The sequence below is a fragment of the Schistocerca gregaria genome, chromosome 5, assembly GCF_023897955.1.
Source record: "Schistocerca gregaria isolate iqSchGreg1 chromosome 5, iqSchGreg1.2, whole genome shotgun sequence".
Lineage (NCBI taxonomy): Eukaryota > Metazoa > Arthropoda > Insecta > Orthoptera > Acrididae > Schistocerca > Schistocerca gregaria.
This window is the reverse complement of record NC_064924.1, coordinates 431262768-431272448: the sequence shown is the minus strand read 5'-3', so window position 1 is coordinate 431272448 and position 9681 is coordinate 431262768. Positions and strand designations below refer to the sequence as shown.

General features: G+C 44.1%; 1 pseudogene; it reads right to left on the bottom strand.

Annotated features, from left to right (window-relative positions):
- Positions 1-7786: 7786 nt before the first annotated feature.
- On the bottom strand, positions 7787-7904 carry LOC126274497 (5S ribosomal RNA; annotated as a pseudogene).
- Between the last annotated feature and the right edge of the window lie 1777 nt (positions 7905-9681).

Genomic DNA, 9681 nt, shown 5'->3' with positions numbered 1-9681 from the left:
TCAGAAAATAGTAAATGAATTGTGTCAATGATTAATGAGAACCACCACAGCCATACCGATACACATTTATTGTGTCACGACCAGTTTCTTTCGTCAGAGCATTGTCAGGTTACAGAGTTGTGCGAATATCATTATTTAAGTGGTCTGCTTGTCCTACGTAAATGACCATATAAACATTCTACCGACTGCGTGACAGATACATGGATAGCAGGAATTGCTTGCGTCACAGCGTACTCTGTGCACAAAGACAGCTTCCTGCGTTTAATAGTTGATGCGAACAGTCAATTAACCTTACTAACATAGAGTTGTACCTAGTAAACGGAATTAGCAGAGTTTTCGTGTGCAAACAAGGTAATGGGAAGTTCCAAAAGTATAAGGCCAAGTGCTTACACAGAATACATTCAAGGCACATCATGGATGCAAGACAATTCCAGTATTTTCCTTAAACAGGGCAGGAGTTACCACAAAGCAGCTAAGGTGAGCAATAAGTTGAAGAGAGTCCCCACTGGGAAGAAACAAGTGTCTGCTGCTCTTCATTCTGTTCCGGACTTGTTACGTGTGAAACAGCCATAACACTCTTACCATTAACAGAAAGTGCTAACTTTGCGCCTCATGTCACGTTGAGCCGAACGTTGCATCAACGATGTATGGTTAATTCCTACTTTTTTGGGTATAAACTTCCCTCGGAATAAACCTGTTTTCCCAAAAACTTACCGCCGAAAACTTGAAAATTAATTAATGGAGCGTTGAATGTCCCAAAGCTGTGCATGTGAACAGTCACCAACATGGTGAATTTGTGAGCGCGCACAATCAGCGACTGATTAGTAAACAAGTGTCCGCTTTCTCCCGGCTTAAGTGCACGACTGTGCACTGTGTTTCAGGAATATCTACTCCTCTTATCCTTACAGAATATCTCATTTGTTATTTATGCACGCAAGCAGTTTCTGACACGATGGGGCGCCAGTTCATTTTGCGCATCTCTCTCGTATCCGGCCAGGATGTCCGAGCGGTTCTAGGTGCTACAGTCTGGAACCGCGCGACCGCTACGGTCGCAGGTTCGAATCCTGCCTCGGGCATGGATATGTGTGACGTCCTTTGCTTAGCTAGGTTTAAGTAGTTCTGAGTTCTAGGGGACTGATGACCTCAGAAGTTAAGTGCTCAGAGCACCATCTCTTTTGTAAACATCTGCCTAGGAAGTTCCCTAATCGTGGATAGCAAGCGGAGGCCCTATTCTGCATTCAGCTCGTTCACTTCGGCCTGCTTAAACCGTACCGACCCATGATAGCGTGTGTGGAAGTGTGGTGCAACCTTTACATTGACAGTGTGTTTATAGCCCAGATGGTATCATTAACACATGTCGGAGTTTTCAATAACGTTTGCTATCGGCGTAGATCGTTGTATGGAATTCCATCAGAGGTGTCCCTAAAGCTGATTTAATGCTACGTATTCACTTTTGATGAACATTTAACTTTTGTCATGTATAGGTATTTTCTTCTTCTTTTTTCTAACAACTTGTGGTCCAGTTTTTTCTCCAACCCTTGGAGAATGTTTATCTGTTTCGTTGCGTTCTGTTGGTTCTCTGCTAACAATCATAACAAAAGTTACGCAGTCGGTTTCTAGGTTCTCTCACTTTCATTCCCCACCATTTATTTTATCTATTCCCTGTTCTGCTTTTCTTTTTCTCTATTCTCCTGCTAATACCTCAAAAATTTAGTTACATAATAATGGAGCCTGTACATCCTTTGGCCTCACGCCTTTTTTTTTAGGTTCAAAAGATGTCATATTTCACCTAAAAATTTGACCATGGAAATTTTGTTAGACAATGTTTGCATAATGATTGCCATTGGTTTATTGTCAGCATCAAATTCTTCTAGGACATTGTATGGTGTGTCCCTGTCGTAGAATCATAGCCTTATTTAAAATCAGCTAAGGATACATAGACATTTTGGATTCCAAGTTTCTTATACCTAATTAATAGCTTTATGTTTAATACCTGTCCATCTCATGTTTCTCTCCTAAACCTTCGCTGATAATCTAGTAACTGTTCCTTGATTTCAGTTTATAATCTCTTTTGCAAAGCGTTTGGTAGGATTTTACACGCCACTGACAGCAGGACATCCCTCTGTAATTGTTTGCATCTTGCTCTCGGCTTTTTTCCGTAATGGATGAATAAACGCTGTTACCATCTTTTGGTGTTTGGTCAGTATCCTGGGATGTTTGTGATTCATTTTTGTAGTTACTTGACAATTCAACCATCTACGTCTTTTCGCAATCCAAAAAAAGAAGAAAACCGACAATTTGTTTCCCTGGCGTTTGCTACTTTTTAGTTCTTCAACAATTTGTTGAATTTCCTGAAAACTTGGCGGCTGTGAATCTTAAAATTTATGTTATGAAGCGTGGTTTGGGAATTTATCTTCTGGTTCGTCACAGTTTAGAAGCTTCTGAAAATATCTCGTCATTGGTATACTGTTTCCCTGATTATTTAGGGCCAGTTTTCCTTTGCAATCTTTGAAAGACAAATTTGGTGATTTTTATATTTGGAAAGCAGATTTAAAAGTTTTGTAGATCGACAGTGTATTATTTTCCTGGAAGCCCCCATCAAGTTGCAAAGGTAGGTCCTTCTAATTGCCCCGTTTAACTTATCTTAGAATTTCAGCTATCAATGGAATTTTGGCTTTTAAATTTAACGTAATTTTCATTTACTTGTTGCGGTTATTAGTTTCAAGTGATTTGGTGACAAAGAACAAATGCAAAAGCCCAGGTTTCGACACCATATGATGCTAGAATTTTGTCTAGCAATGATTTGTCTTTGCGAAAATGCAACTTTGTGCTTCAAATGTTTACCAAACGAAGAAAATAAATCTAATAAAAAAACAAGATCTCTTAACTACTTCCCACCTAAATCAGTCAGCAGAACCTCGTTAACGATGAATGAGGTAAGGTTTTGTGTACTTGATAGAACTTCCTCAGGAAATATATGGATTTCTTGTTTACTGTAATATAGAGCCAGAGGACTAGTGCCATATTTCCAACCAGCGGCGTAGTAATTGGTCGAAACAGCTCATCGCTGTTGATTGTTTCATCTCGTTATTTCTTTTTATTAGGACACTAAATTTCGTCTGCGGACGTACACTCATTCCCATTCTTTACTAATGACAGCCGGAATCCCAGTATGTGCTTTCAGTTTCCAAAACGCTGCTTCATGAAAATATATAGCAATATCGAGAAAGGGCAATTATTGTCCGTTGGTGAACACTGCAAGGAATGGGTAGAACATAAATCAGTGTGGAAGACATAGTGATACTGTTAGGAAGAGAAGTTGTCCGGGATAGCTTCGAAGCTGGATACACACAGGCTGTTTATCAACAGTGTAATCAAACTTGGACATTTTGTCACAGGAGGAGGAAATGTTCCATACTGGCTGGTCCTAGTTAATGAAATCTATGACTGCAGCGGCTAATGGACTGTGTCATATAAATTACATGCGTAACAGCATACTGTAGAGTATCTAGCTTGCCATGTTTTACCAGCTCTGTATGAAGTACTGTAAGAACAAGAATACATACTTATGAGGTTAGTGTCAAAATATATGTCGATTACGAGTCGTCTTTCTGCCATCTTCAGAGACGTCTCTGAACAAACTAGAAACTAAGGATATTCCCAGGGATCCGTTTGCGGCCCCATCTTTTTAGGCATTAACAAGGCATCTCTGCTGGAGACGCTGCGAAACGGAGACCCTTCTGTAGGCGCGATGGGATATATGTACAGATTACTCTTGTTACTCAAACGCAACTGCAGAAGTAAGATTGAGCAGTAGAGTAATTATGGGAAGATCCGCTTTGTGGTATGGATGCACAAAAATTCCGATCACTCCCCAAAACTCAAGATATCTAATGATAAATATTCAAAACATAATTCATATACCCCTGAAGAATTCTCGGCAACTGAAAACCCGGATTTCGATGCACCAGTCGGTTTTTGCGAAATGTCTCTCGCATGCTCTGTCTCCAGCACTTGGCTATGATATTGCGTTTGAATGTGTAAGAGGAGCAGACGTCGTTAATAATCAGCGCCGAGCGGTATAGTTCCGTGGTCTTGGGCGCTTTGCCACGATTCGCACGGCTTCGCCATTCGGAGGTTCGAGTCCTCCCTCGGGCATGGGTGTGCTTGTTGCCCTTATCGTAAGTTAGTTTAATTTAGATTAAGTATCGAGTAACCCTAGGGACCGATGGCCTCAGCAGTTTGGTCCCATACGAACTTGTCACAAATTTCCAACAATCAGTTGGTACAGACAGAATGGTGCACACGATACAGCGGCGCGTGTACATTCTTGAGTGCTATGCAAAGCACAGTTCGTGGAAAAAGAGTGTGGTATTTGTTGCGCAAGACTTTAACAATGGAATTATTTTGTCATAACCTCCAGCAAAATCTGAAATGCAGATATTAGTGACAAAATGGTGCGAAACGAGTTCAGTAACGAATAAACACCATAAATATCAGAAAAGACTTCGAACACCAGGAAAGATTGCTCCCTTTTTTGCACCCAATATCAATAATGAACACTGACCAATATTCGTGCCAGTCCGCTGTGCCCAAGAGGTTCTAGGCGCTTCATTCCGGAACCGCGCTGATGCTATTGTCGCAGGTTCGAATCCTGCCTCAGGCATGGTTTTGTGTGTTCTCCTTAGGCTAGTTAGGTTTAATTAGTTCTGTCTAGGGTTCAAAATGGTTCAAATGGTTCTGAGCACTATGGGACTCAACTTCTGAGGTCATCAGTCCCCTAGAACTTATGTAACACCCCACCCGTCACTTAGCTGGTTTTGGAGTGTGTTCACCCCAGGTAATTGACTAACAGATCAACAGAGAGTGCAAAACTGCCGCAATGTCGGATAACACAAAGAAAGTAATAAGGCCCTGTGACCCCTAAAAGAACTGCGGTGGCAGTGTTGACATTAATTGGTTCAGAATTGATCCCTTTTAATTAAAAAGAGATGCACATTGATGTTCTATTCAGCTGTTGAACACAGATGCAAATGTTGAACATAAAATTAATTAAGAAAGTGACTTGGGCTTTCAACTATATAATTGAAAACAGATGCAGTCGATTAGCACAGATTTATTTTAACTCACGACCTTCAACCATCACATTACATGACTCACCTAACAGACAGTGGTAGTAAATTGCGTTCGCATTGAGTAAAGCGCGATAACTCAAAAGTAATTCCTATCGACTGACCCAGGCGTAATGCGAAGTGCGAGAAGAATTCTACAATTCACGGCCCATGAAACCCTCGTGGAAATGTTGCCGCGTGATCCAACAAATTAATCAGTGGCTGGAGCAGGCGCAATATCACCGAATACAATGTAGCGAAGCGTCGTCGTTCTGTGGATGTTGGCCGACCGCATGGTGCTGCAAAGCTGCGCTCGTCTATTCACTCCTATCTATCTTGTTCAGCTCATAGCTGAACCAAAACTTCCTATCTCCAAGCTCAATCGTTTCATTTTCTAAGGCCTAAACTGCAGAGTTGCTCACTCTTCCTCAGGCAAGATGAGTAAAGAACGCCACGTCCGCACTCTAAGCAACCTGGGAATGGAAGACCTCTACGGAGACTTCTCACAGTCCGCTCTTTGCCTCGGTTTCCCCTCCAGCAAAATCACGTACGCCAATTGCAGCGCAGGTCGCGTTAATTATGCGTCGCTTCCCAGCGCTGACCAATGCCTGCTCTGGGAAGTGAACAAATTCACACAAAATTTCCCTTCCTCTCAACTTCTATTTTGCTCCTCCCAGGCCACCCGTCAAGGGTAGCGTCTGCACAAACACCAAGTTTTCCGGAATTATGACTCCCAGGAAGAGTACTTCAAATTCCTTGGTTCAAAGTTCCCTTCGGAGGCCGGCGTATTTTATTCTGTCGCTCTTTACCTGATTTGCTTCAGACTCTGCGGACCGTGAATTCAGCGTGAAGTTGCTATAGTCACGAACACGCTTATTTTGACCTCTGTTGACCGCTCCACCGTAGCTTTGTACAGCTTTCTCGCATGTTTCACTGAAAAAAGGACAACGGACATTAATCAAGAGGCATACAAGTTCTCCGTCTGCGTCTCGGTCAACCACCCCCTCAATGTCACTCATCTTAAGACAACTGGAGGCCGCGCCCCGTTACGGCTTCCTCGGAGCGTGAGCCTCCCTAAGCTGCCTATTGTCGCTTCCCTTTGCCGCTCCCCAGAGGGCCCAAGTCAACTCTGAATACTTCCTTGGGACAAACTAGCTACCAGCAAATCGACGTGTTTCTACAAAGTTTTCATGTCATGTGAATTACTTTAAAACCATCACCCGACATTAATTATTCCAATACATCCATACTATACCCTCTACAAGATGCATTGTGCCTTGTCAGTCATTTTTGTTCAGCCCTGCTCTTCGTTCAACGTGAGTTAGGTGATCTTTAATGACTTCATGTAAGGGGCATAGTTCTTGCCATCTTACACTTAGAACTACTTAAACCTAACTAACCTAAGGACATCCCACACATCCATGCCCGAGGCAGGATTCGAACCTGCGGCCATAGCCGTCTCGCGGTTCCAGACTGTAGCGCCTAGAACCGCATAGCCACCCCGGCCGGCTCTGTCTAGGGGATTGATGACCTCAGATGTTAAGTCCCATAGTGCTTAGAGCCATTTGAACCAATCTGAATATTTGTGTTTACTAGCAGAAACAATATTTGCATGTTTGAGAGATTATTTCTGAAAGTATCTGCGAAGAAACTGCAGTGGTGTAGTTTAGATATACATCCTTCCAGTAGTCATGGCACTGTTCTGGTCCACAATCAATGGAGTTGCCGAACGTCGCAGTGGAACGAAACTATCGTAGTTTATTCAGGAATTACTGACAAAATCATCTTCAGGCATTTCTTATAACAATGTCAGGGGACTAATCTGGTCTCGTTTCGATATAACAAGAGACATGGCCCGTGCGCGCATGTGATCTCGACAGAATCCAAAGGTGCACGGAGAAACTCGACTGCTCCCATAGCTGAGTGGTCAGCACGGTTGACTGCCTTGCGGGGAGCCTGGGTTCGATTCCCGGTACCGTCAGGGATTTGTTTATTGATGGGATTGCAAGAATGCGGCGCACCCCGCCGTATGACCTCTGCTGAGGAGCTACTCGACGGGCGTAGTAGCGGCTCGAAGTCACGAAAGATGACAACTGCTGGCAGGGCGGTGTCCTGGCTCCACGAATCCCTCATACCCCCACCCCTCCATACCGCATCCAATGACGCCATCAGCAAAGAATGACACGGGATCGAGGCGGCCTGTGAGCGGAGTTTGCAGATAAAATCAGGCGCTACGTTTCTTCCTCCGGATACCCCGTCAAAATTCATCTGCACAACGAAACCAGATCATGTGTTGGCGTTATACGATAAGCAGAGTATAGAACGTGGTTTGTGGACAAAATGATTCATTTGTCCTCTTCCATCACATTTACAAGTTTTACCATGATCGTGGAAACAACTATTGTGTGAATGAACTTCGGTTGTGCCTTCCGGTATAATATTGTGTCAGCGTCAGAAGTGTTAAGCGCAGACGTGTGTGAACCCCCCTGGTGTTTGTAGCATGCAACTAAACTTAACTCCTCTTGAACAGGCAATGAAGGCCGCCATGTCTACCGTATCCCACGGGCGTCACTGAATATGTGGACAGCACACCGTTGTCCCGCCTGTAAGCCGGTCGCTGCTTCTCAATTAAGTAGCTCCTCAGTTTGGCCCACAAGGTCTGAGTGCACCCTGGTTGCCAACGGCCCTCGACAGACTGGATGGTCACCCATCCACGTGCTAGCTCAGCCCGACAGCGCTTAACTTCGGTGATCTGTCGGGAACCGGTGTTACCACTGCGGTAAGGCCGTTGGCTGTTTGTAACATACATCGTGTGTATGTGTGGTTGCCTAAAGTTGTCCCTCCAATGCAATATTATCCCGCCTGCAAATGATTAAAACGACCCTGCAATTGGGAACCCACATCTAGGGATTTTCATAAAACGAAGTTCTATGTTATTGTGTTATTTCAGTTAAGCAAATCAAACCACTTAGTCCTATCGGGATGCTACTAGAATGAATCGCAACTTGGATGCCGTACATGACTTGTTCTCATAAAGCACGTAAATGCAAAAAATATATGAATGTGAAGTGCTCAGTGTCAGATTCTACCCAAAATTGGCTTTTTTAGACTGAGTCCCCTATTATTAGCGGACACTAGGTTGAATGACTCTGATTAGTGCTGAGCAACAGAAGACCTACACCCTGACGGACGCCGGCCGCAGTGGCCGAGCGGTTCTAGGCGCTACAGTCTGGAACCGCGAGACCGCTACGGTAGCAGGTTCGAATCCTGCCTCGGGCGTGGGTGTGTGTGATGACCTTAGGTTAGTTAGGTTTAAGTAGTTCTAAGTTCTAGGGAACTGATGACCTTAGAAGTTAAGTCCCATAGTGCTTAGAGCCATTTGAACCATTTTTGAACCCTGATTGGCACTTTCGGGGATATTTCAGTGCACAAGCAAATGGTAATAGGTTTACAATGAGTGCTTCCCTAATTGCCAAACTGAAGTGTGCGTACCGTGTATTCAAGTACGGACAGCACTGATGATCCGCTCGTTGGATCTGCTCGTTGCGGCGTTGGCCACTGTGCATATGAGGTATGTGGCATACCTGTAATTTTTTGCCCACGCAATGGACGCATTATACAGTTCGCCAACTCCTATGGGTGAAATTACCTCAGTACAAGGCAGAAAATAAACCAAGATGTCTGTTTACTCACTAGCCAGAAACAGAAATTTTGCTTAGATATTTTTCTTGGAAGACACACTTGGATGTGTGTCAGAGACCATAGAGAGGTAAAGAATAATACCTCCAGTAAACAGAAGAAAAAATCTGTTCACAGAGAAATGACTTCATGTGTTCCTTGTGGCGAAGTCAACACTACTCAAAAACTAACACCTAGATTCTACGCTGTGGCTCTCGTGAGCGAAGTCTCTATCTCGATCCCCGGAGGTAACAAATGGTTCAAATGGCTCTGAGCACTATGGGACTCGACATCTGAGGTCATCAGTCCGCTAGAACTTAGAACTACTTAAACCTAACTAAACTAAGGAAATCACACACATCCATGCCCGAGGCAGGATTCGAACCTGCGACCGTAGCGGTCGCGCAGACCCAGACTGAAGCGCCTACAACCGCTCGGCCACCAGCGGCCGGCGAGGAGGGAACAGTCCTCATTCGATCCATGAAAGGAAGAGCGTCTCCACACCACACGCCCGCTCCCACCTGCAAACTGGACGTCTAGGTTTGCGCTCAGGCGACAAATCCCAGCACCCGTTACAAAAACATTACCTCCCACTCCACGGGTCATGAATCTGCTTGAAACTCGTACACCTTCCAGAAGATTTTCTGGAAGTTGCTGTTTCCCCTTCTACATGATTAGCACTTCGCGAATCACACACACGTCTCTGCTTTTCGGTGGAAATCGTGCTGCAGAATTTCCTCTGAAAAGATTCCTCGGAGGTCAGCTTGCGATCTTCTTCAAATGGTTCAAAAGGCTCTAAGCACTATGGAACTTAACATGTGAGGTCATCAGTCCCCTAGACTTAGAACTAATTAAACCTAACTAACCTAAGGACATCACACACATCCATGCC